This window comes from Bos indicus, chromosome 3, assembly GCF_029378745.1.
Source record: "Bos indicus isolate NIAB-ARS_2022 breed Sahiwal x Tharparkar chromosome 3, NIAB-ARS_B.indTharparkar_mat_pri_1.0, whole genome shotgun sequence".
In the NCBI taxonomy this organism is placed as follows: Eukaryota; Metazoa; Chordata; class Mammalia; order Artiodactyla; family Bovidae; genus Bos; species Bos indicus.
Genome location: NC_091762.1, coordinates 10685819 through 10703618, shown reverse-complemented (window position 1 = coordinate 10703618; position 17800 = coordinate 10685819). Strand labels below are relative to the sequence as shown.

The following is a 17800-nucleotide window of genomic DNA, read 5'->3' as shown; positions in this document are numbered from 1 at the left end:
GGTCCAGTGTGCTATAATATCCAAAAATATGGGCAAACTAATCCAGGCTGCGAGGCCTGAGTTTCCCAGAGCTGCAGACCTAACCTGAGTTCTAAAGTAAGAACTGTTGTTAATCAGAGCAAAAGAGGTTGGGGCGGGGAGAGTGTATGGTTGTGTGTGTGCTGGGGAAACACGGAAAGGAAGCCACACTAAAGACTTTGGAGGGGAGAGGACAAGCAAATAGATAGCTCTGTGTGCGATACTGCAAGATACGAGGGGTTGCTCAAGTCCAAAGGCTCAGGCAGGGAATGACAAAGAATATGGCTGGAAAGACCACATCTTAGAGACCGTTATATGTCATGTTCGATTTTCATCCTGCAGCAGATGCAGAGGCAGTGAAAGGTTTTAAGTAAGGGAGAAACTATGATTTGATTTGCATTTTTGATAGATCACTCTGGATGTTGCATGGTAGATAACTTCAAGAGGTCACAGCGAGGAGGCTTTGGCAGTCATCAAGGTAAGTTATGATGAGATCTGGACCCCAGAAATAGAACTGATTACACAACAGCAATTGGAAAGAAGATTGATTTGATATATCCTGGGGAGAAGGAACAGACCATCCAGTCACTTAAGCTGGAAACATGGAGCCTGTCAACGCTCTTTTCCTCACCTTTATCTTCCAAATTTAATCAGCTACTGAGTTCTACCAATTCTGCCTCTTCACTAGCTCTCAAATCCATCCCTCACTCTCCATTCTCACTGCTTTTAGTTCCTTTGTTTTCCTCTTTTTAAACCGCGGTGATTTGAAAATGTTAGTAACCCCTCACTTGTCTACCTGTAACCATCCCTTTTCCCCTTCCACCCATCTGCCATGCCACCAACAAGAGCAATTGTGATTTTTCTGGAAGGTGAAACCCCTCAGTGTTCCCCTGTGGCCTAGTTCAGTTCAGTTCAGTTCAGTCACTCAGTCGTGTCCAACTCTGCGACCCCATGGACTCAGCATGCCAGGCTTCCCTGTCCCTCACCAACTCCCGGTGCTTGCTCAAACTCATGTCCATCAAGTCGGTGATGCCATCCAGCCATCTCATCCTCTGTTGTCCCCTTCTCCTCCTGCCCTCAATCTTTCCCAGCAGCAGGATCTTTCCAATGAGTCAGTCCTTCACATCAGGTGGCCAAACTATTGGAGTTTCAGCTTCTGCATCAGTCCTTCCAACGAACAGTCAGGACTGATCTCCTTTAGGATGGACTGGTTGGATCTCCTTGCAGTCCAAGGGACTCTCAAGAATCTTCTGCAACACCACAGTTCAAAAGCATCAGTTCTTCAGTGCTCAGCTTTCTTTATAGTCCAACTCTCACATCCATACATGACCACTGGAAAAACCATAGCCTTGACTAGATGGACCTTTTTTGGCAAAGTAATAATGTCTCTGCTTTTTAATATGCTGTCTAGTTGGTCATAGTTTTCTTCCAAGGAGCAAGCGTCTTTTAATTTCATGGCTGTAGTCACCATCTGCAGTGATTTTGGAGCCCCAAAAAATAAAGTCTGTCACTGTTTCCATTGTTTCCTCATCTATTTTCCATGAAGTGATTGGGACTGGATGCCGTGATCTTAGTTTTCTGAACGTTGAGTTTTAAGCCAACTTTTTCACTCTCCTCTATCACTTTTATCAAGAGGCTCTTGAGTTCCTCTTCGCTTTCTGCCAAAAGGGTGGTGTCATCTGCATATCTGAGGTTACTGATATTTTTCCCGCCACCTACAATCTGATCCCTGCCACTTTTTTCAATTCACTTACTAATATTCTCTACCCCTAACCCCATTCCATGCCATGCCAAAGTACTTACAGTTCTCTATAATAGAAACCCAAAAAAGCTACCACCAACAACAAAAAAGCTGTTCTAGTCCCATGCTAATATGCTTTGAGATGCAATGCTTCCCCTTTCTAAACGGCCCTTCCCTTCTCCCCACCCTCACATCTTCCTGGAGGATTGTTTCCCTCCTGGAAAATTCAGCTCAGCCATCTCATTTTCTATCACATTTCCCTGACTTCCCCCACAACCCCACGCAGACTGGATTCCTGTGCAGGTGGCTATTGGAGCACCGAGGACACTGTACTGCAATCAATTTTGTTCATGTCTGTCTCCTAAATCAGATGGTGAGCAACTGAGTTCCTTCTACCTCATCAGTCTGAGCAGTGTCTGGCACATGAGAGTTGCTCAATTTATATTTGTTGGGGGGAAAAAAACTGAATAGACAAACAAATTGACTAGAACAGGTTCTCTGCCCCCCTTACCCAGAGATTGTTCCATGGTATCACAATCATTTATTTTTATAATGGAAATATTAGAAGGAAATCCTTAAAATGAGACCTAAGAACTGGAGACGTTTCCTGCTGTTCTACCTCAAAGGGTAGTTGGAGCATTCATCTTCCTCCAGAGTGCCCGTGTTTACATCCAGTCTACTGACTACTGCCCAGTAGATGGTTCCCATAAGCTTAAAGAACATAATTTAAAACAAAACTAATCTTCCTCCCTTCCAAAATACTTCACCCCACAGAAACAGTCTCCTATCTCCACTACTTGTTCCACGCTGCAGCATTTTCTAAGTCCATCAGTCAAAACCCCAAACTGAGAGTGGCCCCTGCCTTCTGACTCCCGGCCCTCCCATCACCAACACCAAACTCAGAGTCTTCTTTCCATTTCCAATACCATCGCCCAACTCAGGACTGTCTGATTTTGTTCCTGGATTTCTAAATCAGCTTTGAAGGACCTTCTTTAGAATAAGATCTAAAAATAATTCAGAATCTGAAATCTCACTCCCATCCTCCCAAATAATAATTCTCCAAGTTTAATGTGTGTTTGAATAGGAGGGGCACTCATTGAGTGAGTACTATGTGCCAGGCACCATTCAAAGCACTCTAAGTAGATTAATTTATTTAAGCCTCACATCACACAACCCTAGGGGATATGTACTACTATTATCTGTATTTTCCATTCAAGGAGAATAAGATATTGAGAGGTTAAGCAACCTGCCCAAGGACACACAGCCAGTAAGTACCTATTCATCTACATCAACACACATTTTCACATGTTATATGTGAAATATAACATACACAAACATGCCTTTTTAGTTTTTTCTCTTACCTTACACAATAGGGATAACAATATGTGTATTATATTTGCATTTCCTCTTAACAATACATCTTGGTTATCTTTCCTTGTTGGTACATATAAATTCACCTCCTTCTTTTTAACTATTAAATGTTATTACAACATATGACTATAGCATAATTTATTTGACCAATTCACTGTTGATGGATATTCAGATTATTTTCCATTTTTCACTACTGTAAACAATGATGTGATTCTTGTACATAAATCATGGCACTCATGTGAATAGATCTATAGCACAGGTTGGTGGAAATAGCACTACTGGTATTTCCATTTTTAATTTTGATACATCCTGCCAATATATCTGCAAAAAAGACTGCACCAATTTACATTCTTACTAACAATAAATAAAGGTGCCTGTTTTCCCAAATGCTTGCCAACACTGGATATTATCCATCATTTTAATTTTTAAAAATCTTGGATTTCTTTGTTGCTTTACCTTGTATTTCTCAAAATTCACATGGAGCAGATCTTTTCAGATGTTTATTGGACAACCATACCTTTTCTAAAAATTCCTACTCATACCCTTTGTGTAATTTTCTATCGAATTGTCTTTTACATTATTTATTGAATATTCTGCATATTAGCAATTTAAAACTTGGCTATGTTATAATTAAATTATCACAATCTGTAACTTACTTTTAAATTTTGCCTTAATGGCATCTACAAAACAATCAATTTTTACAAATCGTACAGTAACCTTCTGTATAGCACAGGGAACTCTGCTCAATACTCTGTAATATCGAGAAATGGGAAAAGACCCTGAAAAATAATAGATATATGTACGCTGCTGCTGCTGCTGCTGCTGCTGCTGCTAAGTCGCTTCAGTCGTGTCCGACTCTGTGTGATCCCGTAGACGGCAGCCCACCAGGCTCCCCCGTCCCTGGGATTCTCCAGGCAAGAACACTGGAGTGGGTTGCCATTTCTTTCTCCAATGCATGAAAGTGAAAAGGGAAAGTGAAGTCACTCAGTCGTGTCCGACTCTTAGCGACCCCATGGACTGCAGCACGCCAGGCTCCTCCGTCCATGGGATTTTCCAGGCAAGAGTACTGGAGTGGGGTGCCGTTGCCTTCTCCAAGATACATGTATACGTATAACTGAATCACTTAGCTATACACCTGAAACTAACACAACATTGTAAGCCAACTACAGCCAATATAAAATAAAAATGTAAACGAAGAGGGAAAAAGAGAAAATAAAAATCATGTAAACTAGCCAGCCCTTCCTTTTAGAGATTGTGAGTTTGGGGGTCTCACATAGGAAGGTCTTTCCCACTCTGAGATTAAACATACTTTCTATAGTTTTTAACAATTTCTTTTAGTTTTGTTTTATTTATAAAATTTAGCTTGTCAGTCCATCTGAAACTTATTTTTGTATATGGAATAAGGAAGGGCTTGAGCTCACCCCAACTGTCAAATAGATATCAAACTATTGTAATGCCATCCATTAAGTAGTTGAATCTGGGGCACTAATTAGAAGTATAGTGTACGACATAGTGTATTATTCCTCATACACTAAATTCTCAATTGGTTTGTGACTACTACACTCTCTCTTGTTCCTTGAAACTATCTACATATTTCTATGTCAATGCCTCAACATTTTCACTGATACATTTTTTTCACGTTCTTTTATTTTTTAATTTATTTTTAATTGGGGGAGAATTGCTTAACAACGTTCTGTTGGTTTCTGCCGAACAACACCACGAATGGGCCATAATCACACAGGTACCACCTCCCTCTTGTGCCCCCCTCCCCTCGCCTCACCCACCCCTCTAGGTCGGATATAGAGAACAGACTTGTGGGCACAGTGGAGCAAGCAGGATGAAAGGAGAAAGTAGCACTGACTTACATCCACTACCATGTGTAAAACAGATAGCTCCTGAGAAGTTACTGCCGCAATTTTAAAGTAACTTAGGGACAGTGGGAAAACTCACTATCACCTCTCCACATGTTTTTTAAACACTGTGGCTATTCTTGACTTTATTTTCCAATGGATTGTTAGAACTGACTGATCAAGTTCCATAAAACAAAACATTGGAAATTAGCATGGGATTGCACTGAATTTGCAGATTCAGAGGGGGAAAAGAGTTAACGTCTTTGCTGCACTGAATCTGAGGATTAAGAGCAATTCATTCACATAACATTCTGCTTCAAAAAATTTTGCCACTGACATTGGGATAAAGGTAAAACTCTTCAGTATCTGATTTTCATATCCTATCCTCTCAAATTTGGCTTAAAGTCACCTCACTGAATTTATTTCCCTTTACTCTTATCCACAAAGTTTCTCAAAGTAATCCTTCATTACCTTTGCTAGGCATGCTTTGCAATTAGAAGAGAGAGAAAGCAGATATATCTTTTGTCCACACACCTTCCCTCTGAAGCACTGGCTTTGTGGGTCTATCTGCGGTCCACCATCACCCTTCAGCAAAGCAAGCACAGGTGTATTCTCTCTTATTAAAAAGCTCCGATGTTGAGGGCAAAAGGAGGGGATTTCTATGATTAAGTAACCTATGACAACATACTGCTCCTTCAGCATTCCTAGACCAGAAAATTTGGTGTCGAACAGGACAACAGATAACAAGATCCAGAACTTGAAGAGGTCTCGTGTGCATACATGCTAAGTTGCTTCAGTCATGTCCAACTCTTTGTGACCCTACGGACTGTAGCCTGCCAGGCTCCTCTGTCCATGGGATTCTCCATAGACATGTTCACTCGTTCAGACAACAGAAAATGAAATGGTCAGATGGCATCACCGACTCAATGGACATGAGTTTGAGCAAATTCCTGGGGATGGTGAAGGACAAGGAAGCCTGGTGTGCTGCACTCCATGGGGTCAAAAAGAGTCGGACACGACTTAGCGACTGAACACATCCAGGGAGACATGTTCCCAGGTCCATGGAGAATCCCATGGATAGAGGAGCCTGGCATGCCACAGTCCATACAGTTCATACAGATCAGTCCATATAGTTCCCCTGATCCTCTTCCTGACCCATGAATCGAACCTGCATCTCTTATGTCTCCTGCATTTGCAAGTGGGTTCTTTACCACTAGCACCACCTGAGAAGCCCTTGAAGAGGTCTTACTGGCCCCCAAACTTGTAACATTCAGGATACATTTCTCGCAAAATCTCTGACAAGAGTAGATGAATATTAAAAAGCATCAGAAGAGGTTAGAAGAACTAAGATAGTAGTACCTGAAGAGAAAAGACTGAAGATAAACTGAAAAATGCTTCAGAGGAGGTGGGAGGGAGCCAGTTCAGCCAAGAATCTGGCAAGAGCCTGCATTACAACAAAGCAGCCACAGAGAGGGAGCAGAGGACCAGGAATGGCGAGGGGTCCGGGTGACCACACGAGGGCAGCAGAGAGCAAGCTAAACAGAAATGCTCTGGGTAAGCGTGAACAGGTTATTGGAATCAAACGAGTCCGTATGGCCAAAGTTATGGTTTTTCCAGTAGTCACGTACTTATGTGAGGGTTGGACCACAAAGAAGACTGAGTGCCAAAGAATTGTGGTGCTGGAGAAGACTCTTGAGAGTTCTTTGGAGTGCAAGATCAAACCAGTCAATCCTAAAGGAAATCAACCCTGAATATTCATTGGAAGGACTGATGCTGAAGCTCCAATACTTTGGCCAGTGAAGAGCTGAATCACTGGAAAAGACCCTGATGCTGGGCAATATTGAAGGCAGGAGGAGAAGGGGATGACAGAGGATAAGATGGTCAGAGGGCATTACCGAGTCAATCAATGGACATGAGTTTAAGCAAATTCCTGGAGATGATGAAGGACATGGAAGCCTGGTGTGCTGCAGTCCATGGGGTCAAAAAGATTTCGAGAACAACTTAGCGACTGATCAACAACCTAGACCCAAAAAGCACTTTCTATTCAGACAATGGGCGCAGAGAAAGATTGTACTGCACACCAGCACACCAGTACACCAGCACACCAGTAGAACAGAGAAATATTCCACACATATCTGCTCTAAGGTGAGGGGGTACAGAGAGAGGTAACTAACATGGGTTGAGTTCTTAGCTAAGAGTTTTGCATAAATGTCTTCATTTAATCTTCACAACAAGATGGAAAATAACAAAGTGGAACACTTCACAAGTGAAAAGATTGATCTCAAATAAAGGAAGTGGCACAGTTGATATTCAAGCCCAGGAAAGTCCAACTTCAAAAGCCATGCTTTGCCCTGCACTACGCTATAAGAAGTCAAGAACGGCTCCTTGCAGCTGGACCCAGAGCCTGTTTAACTTCCTTAGAAGAGGACACACAGCCACTCCTGGCTTCCTTCGTCCACACCACACTAACCAGGGTTTCAGGTGGTGAGAGGTAGTGGGGCACTAGTCCACAAAGAAGCCTTCAGACTGGACTCTCTGCTGGCAAATCTCATCAAGTGTCACCCGGCAAGGGAATGCTACTGGACAGGTAGCAAGCTCCAGAATTTCAGGGCATAGAAAGGTCTTAGGACCAACATGGATCACAAGTGATCATGAGTCAGCCAAGGAAGACAGCTTAAAAATCAAGGAGAGCAGAACAATATACAAGAGAGCCTGGAACTGTGTCTCATGTTCAACTCATAACCATCAGCCATGGCCTCTCTTACCTCCTGGGACCTGTTCTGAACTCAACTATCTAAGAGGAAAGAATCAGGGAAGAGGTTCTGAAATGATAAAGGAATTGGCAGAAGGTTAAGAATTAAGACATTTTACCTGACATATAGGAGGTTGAGGAGCAATTTAATAACAGTGTTGCAGCCTCTAGAGAGATGTGTCCTAAAGGCTAGGAAAGAGAAAGAGGTCTTCTTTCATGAACCAGAGGGAAAAGCCTTATGATAGTAGGAGGTTTTTGGTTGTAAAATCAATGTGTCAAATGAAAGAATGTGGACACTCTTCCAGATGTGATGAAGGAGAGAGTCCTCTTCCATGAATTCGTTCAAACAACATTTAATAAGCACCGATTCTGTGGCAGCAACCTAATGTGCACCATCCTTTCGGTTTCTGCCAACACAACTTGGCAGATAAATTGACAGGGTTTCTTTCCTCATGAAGCTTGTATCTACTGGGAGAAGGAATACAGACAACAAATAAACCAAAGATAAATTATTTTTAAAAATAGCAGAAAATGCTAACTGATCAGAGAAGGAATCCACTTCAGTAGTCTTGCCTGGAAAATCCCATGGACAGAGGAACCTGGCAGGCTACAGTCCAAAGGGTTGCAAAGAGTCAGACATGACTGACAACTGAGCAGAGAAGCTAATGGATTACAAGGGAATGGGAAGGCTTCTCTGAGGAGGAGACATTCAAACTGAGACGTGCAAGCAAGAGCAGCTTTGCATAGAGCAGAGAGGGAAGTTTAAGATCAGGAGGACCAGCCAGTGCAAAGGATTAGGGTGGGCATGAGCTTGGTTGTTAGAGGTACAAAAAGGACAAGCTGGGAGTGACAATGTGGCCAAAAGGTAAGACGAGGTCAGAGACATAGGCAAGGGCCAGATTGCCAAGGGTTTTACAAACAAGGTCAGCCATCACCGAGAGGAAGAGTCGAGGAAATTATCTGTTGAAAGATTCAGAGATATGTTTTGGTTTTAAAACTTAACACAATAGACTATTTACAGATATAGTTCTCTCAGTAATTAGTGAGTTCCTTGTAAGGATCCTCAAGCTGTGGGGTGCTGTTTCTCAGGAATGTCAGGACGGAGGCGTCATCTGGGAGCACTTAGTAGCAGTGAGGTCAGGAATTTTTATTATTACCCTATGGAATGAGAAACTCCAGGATACCTGTATTATTTTTAACCAGTGCCCCCACCTCAGGGCTTCCTTGATATCAGGACTTCTCTGGTCGCTCAGTTGGTAAAGAATCCATCTGCAATGCAGGAGATCCCAGTTCGATTCCTGGGTTGGGAAGATCTGCTGGAGAAGACATAGGCTACCCACTCCAGTATTCTTGGGAGTACCAGCTCAGCTGGTAAAGAATCCGCCTGCTATGCAGGAGACCTGGGTTGGATCCCTGGGTTGGGAAGATCCCCTGGAGAAGGGAAAGGCTACCCACTTTAGTATTCTGGCCTGGAGAATTCCATGGACTGTATAGTCCATAGGGTCACAAAGAGTCGGACAAGACTGTGTGACTCTCACTTCACTTTCCACACAAGTCTTATAATCAGGAACAGGTGGATGTATCGGTTTCTCTGCATGACCAAGAACTCCATCAGTTAATGTGTAACTTGTAGGAAATTACCAAATTTCCTGAGCCTCATTCTTCACCTGTTAAAATGGGAATGTGAATACCTACAAGATACAGGGCTATACATGAAGACTGAGTGATGTAAGCACATGCAAAGTGCCAGGCACGCAGGAAGTGCTCCATGGATATCGAAGGACGGTGTGACCAGTCACCCTTCAGTATCCACAGGGACTGGTTCAAGGCCCCCACCCCCGCCCCAGGATACCAAACCTGCAGATGCTTACATGCCTCACAGCTGGCCCTCCGCATGGTCAGGTTCCGTATCCCCCTATACAGAGGGCTAACTGTATGTTTGTTGGGAAAACTCCACATGTAAGTGGACCAGGGCAGTTCAAATTTGTGTTGTTCAAGGGTCAACTGTATATGAACTCCATGCATGAATGAAAAGCTAAATATATACATCCAATTCGTTCTCTGCAATCCTGTTTTGAGCCTGCAGAGAGCTCTCTTACCACCGGCAGAGAGCCCGGATCTCAGAGAACAGAGGTGAGATCTGGTACCAAAACCCAATCTCCACCCGCTACCTCCTACTTAGCCTTTCCTCTTCCCTCCTGCTCAACTAGCCTAGCTATTCAGACTCATGACTACCCCATCCCTTCCCAGCCCTTCCTTCCCCTAAAATGGGAAACAGCACGCTCAACTTTCCTTCCTCTCCAGCCTGGCCTGGAGATGACCCCAGCTGCTTGCTGGGGAGATGGTCTGAGTAATGGTTGCCCTTAAATGGAGGCTGTTTCTGCCAGGAACTGTGTGGAGACCAACCTCATCCCAGTTTGTCTGGATTTTTTCAATTTTAGCACTGAAAAGTCCTAGAAAATGCCTCTGGCAAGCTGGGACAGCTGGTCAGGGTACCTAGCCCCTTCTGCATACAACTTAACGTTGCTTGGCACCACTGCTTGGGTCTGTATGCTCCACAGCATTGTCTACACATTGTCTATATACTGATGTCTGGGTCCAACTACAGTAGCCTGGGGTTATCTCCAAACTACCCCTAGGATGGGACAAGACCACCCTCATTGGGTCCTACTCAATGTCATGGAGCTGGATTGGTGGTCCCCAGAATGGTCAGGCTTCTGAGTCAAATGCTGTGTAGTCTGCAGTCCACCCATCCACTACGGCCGGAGTTACCACCCTACAATGCAAATCCGACCCTGACATTTCCCTGCTAAAACCCTTCAGTGACTCTTTGTCGTCGGGATAAAAAGCAATCTCCAGCAAAAACTCCCTTCACAATCTAGCCACAACAGATGATTCTGTTTCTTGCTTTTGGATATGCTGTTCCCTTTTGTAATACCTTTCATTCCTTTTACAGTTGGCCAACTCCCTAGTCATTTATTAAGGTTTTCTATAAATTTAAGCCCTGCCTCCTCCCCGATTCTAAGATGCCTTAAATATCACTGCACTGTCGCATTTATCACATGGTAGAGTGATTCTGCATTCGCCTATCTTTCCTACTGGACTATCAGTTCCTTGAAGGTAGGTTTCCTGACTTACTTATCTTTGTATTCTCTAGAGGCCAGCACTAGACATGGCATTTTTAAAATATTCACTCTTACTAATGATTCTAATAAGTAAGCCATTAGTGTCAGTTCAGTTGCATCCATAAGTATTATCCTATCCCTGACCCTTGCATTATTCCTCTTAGACAAGATGAGGCTCAAAACCAGGGTGGGAATTGGAGATGGGGTAAGAGCATCCACTGATCATTTTGTTTTGTAATTATAAAAATGAAACCTGGGTTTATAGATTTCTTTTTATAGACCACAACGGAACAGCTGGGTCAAAACAGCCACTTTCAACCAGCACCGTGTACTGCACATAAAGACTCAATAAACTAGAAACGCATGAACTAATGGTAAAAGAGTTCCATTCTGGACAAATGATTTTTTTGTCTTCTTATACTTAAGTGTGACTATAAAATGACAAAACCCTTATTTGATTTTGTTTGTACTAACAAATAGACCAGAATGCCACTGCTTAGAAATTTTCTAGGACTCTGGGAACTGCCTTCAGAACCAACATATTAGTCAACCTCTAAGCCATTACTATTACTTAATAGGCAACTCTCATCTTTCTTTGTATTACCCAACATGAACTGTCACTTATCCATAAGACTTGGATCCCAAAGGCCTTTGGCTATTTTCAAAATTAAAAGCTAACCTCCAAGGATGGAAATTTTCCACAACTGAAGATATGCAAAAGGAAATGGCAGGCTCTAAGTCAATTCCAAGAATTACAAAATGTTATCTTAAATAAGTGGATGAAAATATGTGTATTAGAGTCATTCACCTAATTTGGGACACACTGCATCTATATGAACACATACAAACTCAGGGAGTATACCAACGAAGTCAGATTATATACATGTTTGTGTTTCTGAAAAAAAAAAAATTGATCAAGCCTGTGTGTTTGTAAATATATCACTGCAGCTTAATTCAGTAGAATTAACTGAGAATCAGCTATTTTTCTCTTTCTAAGCTAAGCACTGGGAATAATAAGATTCATGAAATATCATTCTTGCCCTCCGTGAGCTCACAAAAGAGAAAACATGTAGACAAACTATCACAACACAGGGAAAAAGGTGTAACAGCCGAAGGATATATTCAATATGATGGTAGCACCTAGCGAGGAGTGATTAACTCTGTATAGGAGGCTTCACAGAGTCAACGACACCTAATCAAAGTTTGGATGAATAAACACAAGCACAAGTCTCACCAGGCTTAATGAGATGGGCAATCCAGGTATAGAAAATGGTATGCCTAAGGACATTGAGGCATGAAGCAACGCAGAGAGCTCGGGAAATTACAAGCCCTTTGATATTGCTGGGACCCAGGATGTAAGGGGAGGGGTGCAGAGATCTTTTGTTGGAGAGGCCACAGATATCCATGTAACCAAATGTGTATTTTCATTTGTGGATGATTCTGTGTGCCTACTGTCTTCCCCATACACATCAATCGGCCTGTAGCCGAAGCAACAGCGGCACACATACTCATTACCTGATTTTATTTTTGCCTGAATTTATCACATAAAACTTCCCAGGTCTCCACTCATATTTGTTCCATTCCCCTATTATGCTCTCCCCTTTCGCTCACTTCCCCCCATTTGCTAGCTATCTTGCTCCTTTTCCCCTTGTACAGTCGCCTCCCATATCCATCTGAGTCCATCTGTAGTCTTATAGGTCATCCTCCTTTCTAATATCAAGCAACTCCCCTTTTCTCCTTTAGAACAAAGCTCATATGACCTCCTCTCTAACAAGCCTCCTTGTCTAAGTCTAGTAGTTAAAAATTGATGCTGTATAGTAAGACGAATCTGTCTTGGAAACCTCTGTCTCTCATTCTACATCTTTGTGATTTTGGCTTCTCTGGGCCTTGCTGTCCTCATCTGTAAAATAGGGGTAAAGGCATACCGCATGGGGGAACTTGTGAGTGTTAAAAAGGACAAGAAAGAGTTTAGCATGGAACCTGGCAGGTCACTGTTAAGTCTAAGTTGATACAGTAATGTCCGACTCCGTGTGACCCCATGAACAGCAGCCCACCAGGCTCCTCCGTCCATAGGATTCTCCAGGCAAGAATACTGGAGTGGGGTGTCATTTCCTTCTCCATACTTACTATAGCGTTGGCCCCAACGTTCATTTGGGTTTTTTGTAACATTTCATGGAAAACCCCAACAAACTTTTGGGCCAATCAATATATTTCCAGGAAGTCACAGATCATTAGCCTTTAACAATTATTGTTCACGATAAATTCAAATTGTCTAGAGAGCTTCATGTCTAAGTCACATGCATATATATGGTGATTTCACTGGTAGGTGTTTATTTTGACTTTAAGTGCTTCATTGTGGGAGGTTGGACTGCTGTGCTGCAAAACTCCAATGGGAACAATGCCCCCAGGGGTGGCTCAATATGGAAAGTCTGGGGAGGAGAGAAGCCTTTTCCTTTTACTTTGCTCCTTTTAGTTTGATTATTTTAACTCTATAAACACATGACTTTAATGTTTTAAAGTGGCAATGGGATTTCTGGGCAGGGAAAATTTGGGCTTTTTGTTGGCTTGTTTGGTTTCTATTTTGTACCACTATTTATTTTTTTTAAGCTTAACTAATAATATACTCTCAAGACATTCAGTAATTTAGAAGTTATTCAAGTCAAAATTAGTTAGGATTTTAGGAAAAGCCCAATCAGAAAGTATTTGTTAGCAGAAAGAGAAATGAACACCAACAGTGGGTTTGGATTCACTGTTTACAAATTACATAATCTCATTAAACCTTTGTTTCCTCATATCTGTAATGCAGCTAATAATCTCAGCCACATTAGGGTATTTCAGGTATTAAATGACATACCGTGCAAGTAAAGGGCCCAGTGCAAAGTCTGGCGTACAACAGATTCTCAAAAAAATGGTGTGTTAGTTGTTCAGTTGTGTTCGACTCTTTGCGACCCCATAGACTGTAGCCCACCAGGCTCCTCTGTCCATGGGGATTCTCAGGCAAGAATACTGCCATGCCCTCCTCCAGGGGATCTTCCCAACCCAGGGATTGAACCCAGGTCTTCTGCATTGCAAGCAGATTCTTTACCAGCCGAGCTACCAGGAAAGCTTCCCCCAATCCCCACCCTCCAAAAAATGGTACCTATGATCATTTTTATTATGAACAAGTTGCTGTCCCAAATTGGTTGCTTACAACAGGTTAGAATTAAGATGCTGCTTAAAATTAACAATTAAATTGGAGTTGGTATTGGGATTAGTAGTTAGAGTCTATAAAAGATTAGGGTTAGGGTTGAAATTGGAATTCAATTAAGGTTAGAATTAAAACACATACAAAGGTTTTTATTAAGGATAGGGTTAATTAAGACTGGATAATAGAAATAAGAAGCAGTATGAGGAATCCTGGTTTGCTTGTGTGGGAGACTAAAGAGGAAAGCAAATGTGGAAGCCTGTGCAGAATTTACTGATAAAGAAAAAGTCATACAGAGGCCAAGGGTTAGAGGGCAAAGCAGAACTGAGCCAGAGTTCGGAGTTTTTCTTCTGCAGGTGCTCTCGCTTCCCTCCTAGATGAATATGTAGTGTTCACCCCACTCAGGCCAAGTCCCTGCCCTCCTCCATCCCCAAGAGGAGCCACGTGGGGAAAGGAATGCCCAGGGCCCACACAGCTGCATCCAGCCCAGAACCAGTGCCAGAGCCACATTCCTCACCCCCAGCCACCCAGGCTATTGCTGAGTGGACAAGGGCACCCAGGAGCCAGCACTTGCCTTCTCTCCACTCCCCTTCTCTGCTCCCCCCAGTTCTCACTGTGCTGACCAGTTCTTGAATCTCATAGACAACCCACTCCAGACTCTGTGCAAGTCTCTGGGAAACACTGATTGTATATCATAGCATTTTACAGTGAAAAGTAACCATAGAGATCACAATCCAACATGGATACTTTTATTTTACCTGTTTTCGGGCTGAGGATAATCCTTGTAGTTCAGGCTTTCTTTGTAAAACTCTATTCCTAGTGAATGGGCTGCCTGTAAGAAGCTGGGTGCCCAGGGACAAAGAGCATTAGAGTGGTTAGAGGTAAGGAGCTATTCCAAATGGATCCATCTGCCTCTGCAGGAGACATGACCCTTTCACTCTGAGACAGCCAGGAGTGAGAATTCCTCAAAGTGGACACTCCCAGAGAAAAACGATTCTCCTTATCCCTCCTGCTCCCATGGGTATATCTGCCTTATTTATCCAATACTGTAACCCCTCTACTCCACAGCTGTGTGAACACAGAAGTCACCTAAGTCCTCTGTGTTTCGTTTTCTTTATCTGTTCAACAAGGGGTATTCATTAGGTAATCTCGAAGGTCCCTTACAAATTCTAATACTCTTTTATCCTGTATTTCTAAAAACCAATGACTGCTTCCTATTCCCAGACCCTAAAGTGCTGCCAAGATGATGCTGATGATGCAGAAAAGAGAGAAGGAACTAGTAGGAAAAGAGCATTCCAGAGTCTCATTTGCTCATGCTTAATACTCTCCACAAAAGCTCTCCCCCTCTCCTCCCACCCTTGGTTCTCTTCCCTTGCAGTTACAGTAGAGGGTGGGGCCAGACCAGCAGAGTCATTAGAGAATTAAAGGACAGGCAGAATCGGATCAGCAGAGCAGCAGATGGAAAAGGTGATTAGTTACAGAAGCTTGGGACCTAATCCTACATCCTAGCGTCCCAATCCCACCCATCCCCACTCTCATTCCCCTCAACGCTAACCTGTCCTCTCTTAATCCCACTTAGATGATCTTTAAAACTTCTAGCTCCAAAGATAACACTCTTTATCCATCAAGACTCTTTAACTAGGATAGCATGATTCTTCTCTGAAGCTTCATTCTCCCTTTGAAAACACACCCACTCATTCCTTTTTGCTGCATGACTAAGTTCACGCCAACCTAATCCCACCTTAGTCAGAAGGTCCATTTTCCCCTGTATCTTCCCTCCTGCCTATCCCATAGCACAGCCTCTCCTCTTTCTTATACCAGGTGTCCTTATTGTATCTTTCAAGCACACTTCTCCTTCCATCTCTGACTCAGAGATTTCAAGGCATCAGAGAACCCCCAGGGAGACAGAGAACCCCAATGCAGCAGGACAGTTTGGAGTCACTGAGATGAGTCAAGGTAGGCAAGTCAGACAACCCAAGGTGGTCAAAAACTGTCTTATAAATAATTTTTAATAACCACCCAGACACTCAAGAAATGTTCAAGAGGTAGGCAGAGCTCTTCTCCCAGAAACCATGGGTAAACTCCACAAACAGAAGAAAAACAGAGGGGCAGCTTTCTGGCTATCCTTAAGGGTCTTCCTGGAGAATATTCTCTCTTGTCCTCTCCACCAGTGACTAACATATATATCGAGCTTTACTGATTACTGGAGAAGGCAATGGCACCCCACTCCAGTACTCTTGCCTGGAAAATCCCATGGATGGAGGAGCCTGATAGGCTGCAGTCTATGGGGTCTTGAAGAGTCAGACATGACTGAGCAACTTCACTTTCACTTTATTGATTACAGGGTACCTTCCACATCCTTGTTCCCTGGTGGCTCAGAGGTTAAAGCTTCTACCTGCAATGCGGGAGACCCAGGTTCGATCACTGGCTCGGGAAGATTCCCTAGAGAAAGAAATGGCAACCCACTCCAGTATTCTTGGCTGGAGAATCCCATGGACGGAGCAGCCTGGTGGGCTACAGTCCATGGGGTCCCAAAGAGTCGGACACGACTGAGCGACTTCACTTTCTTTCCACATCCTTGTCCTTGAGTTACTAGGGGACAGAGACATTAAGTCCATCACAGACAGCTGCAAAAGCTGTCTGAGAGGGGGAAAGATTACTCAAACACTGAAGATTAGTATGGTGATGCATAGTCAGTGCAGAGAGGGGATGGACCCAGAAGTTAGAAGACAGGAACCCAAATCTCTGATCTAGGGACAAAACTGGCCTTCCAGGATTGGCTGTTGTTTTGTTGCTAGGTTGTGTCCAACTCTTTGTGACCCCATGAGCTGCCCTGTCCTTCACCGTCTCCCAGAGTTTGCTCAAACTCACGTCCATTGAGTCAGTGATGCCATCCAACCATCTCATCCTCAGTCGTCCCCTTCTCCTCTTGCCCTCAATTATTCGCAGCATCAGGGTCTTTCCCAGCAAGTCAGCTCTTCAAATCAGGTGGCCAAAGTATTGGCACTTCAGTGCCAATATCCAATGAATATTCAGGGTTGATTTCCTTTAGGATTGACTGGTTTGATCTTGTAGTCCAAGGGACTCTCAAGAGTCTTCTCCAAGACTACAATTCAAAAGCATCAATTCTTTGGTGTTCAGCCGTTTTTATAGTCCAACTTTCACATCTGTACCTACTACCCAAGACTAGAGGGCATTTCAAAAATTATATTATTCCATGTCCTGGCCAACACTTGTGTTTTCTACTATTGTCAGTCTAATCTTGGGATAGATCAGTTCATACCCTTTGAATCTCACTTGCACCTGTGTAATAAGGATTGTATCAAATATTTTCTAAAAAATACTCATATACATAAAATTCTTTGATTCAGAGATTCTAAAATTTAGGAGTGTATACCTAAGAGGTAAGTTGGAGCAAAACTGACTCAGGAGGATCTCTTTCTGAGATCTACCAAGACTCTTCCAGAGATCTTCAATCACAATTTTTAAAAAAAAAGCAAGCCCCAGGGGCTTGGAATTCTTGAGCCAAGAGCAAGTACAGACACCCTACTGCTCTCATTCATCTAGCATCTGGCCTCAGGGGCAAGAAGCCACATAAGGTCCTTAAGAGAGTAGCTTCCTGAGAATCTGTAGATCACACCATTCACCTAGAATCTTACTCACTAAAACTTGAAAAAGGAAGGACAAGATCCTCTGAAATATAAAGAAGAAACATATTGGGAAAGGTTGGGAGTAAAGTCGGGGAATAGAAAGGATTAA

The 17800-nt window shown here is 43.0% G+C and overlaps 1 long non-coding RNA gene across 1 annotated transcript in view; it reads right to left on the bottom strand.

The window, feature by feature from the left end:
* LOC139181106 (uncharacterized) overlaps positions 1–17800 on the bottom strand; it is a 78633-nt gene that overhangs the window by 42532 nt on the left and 18301 nt on the right. The gene's annotated exons all lie outside the window — the stretch shown is intronic.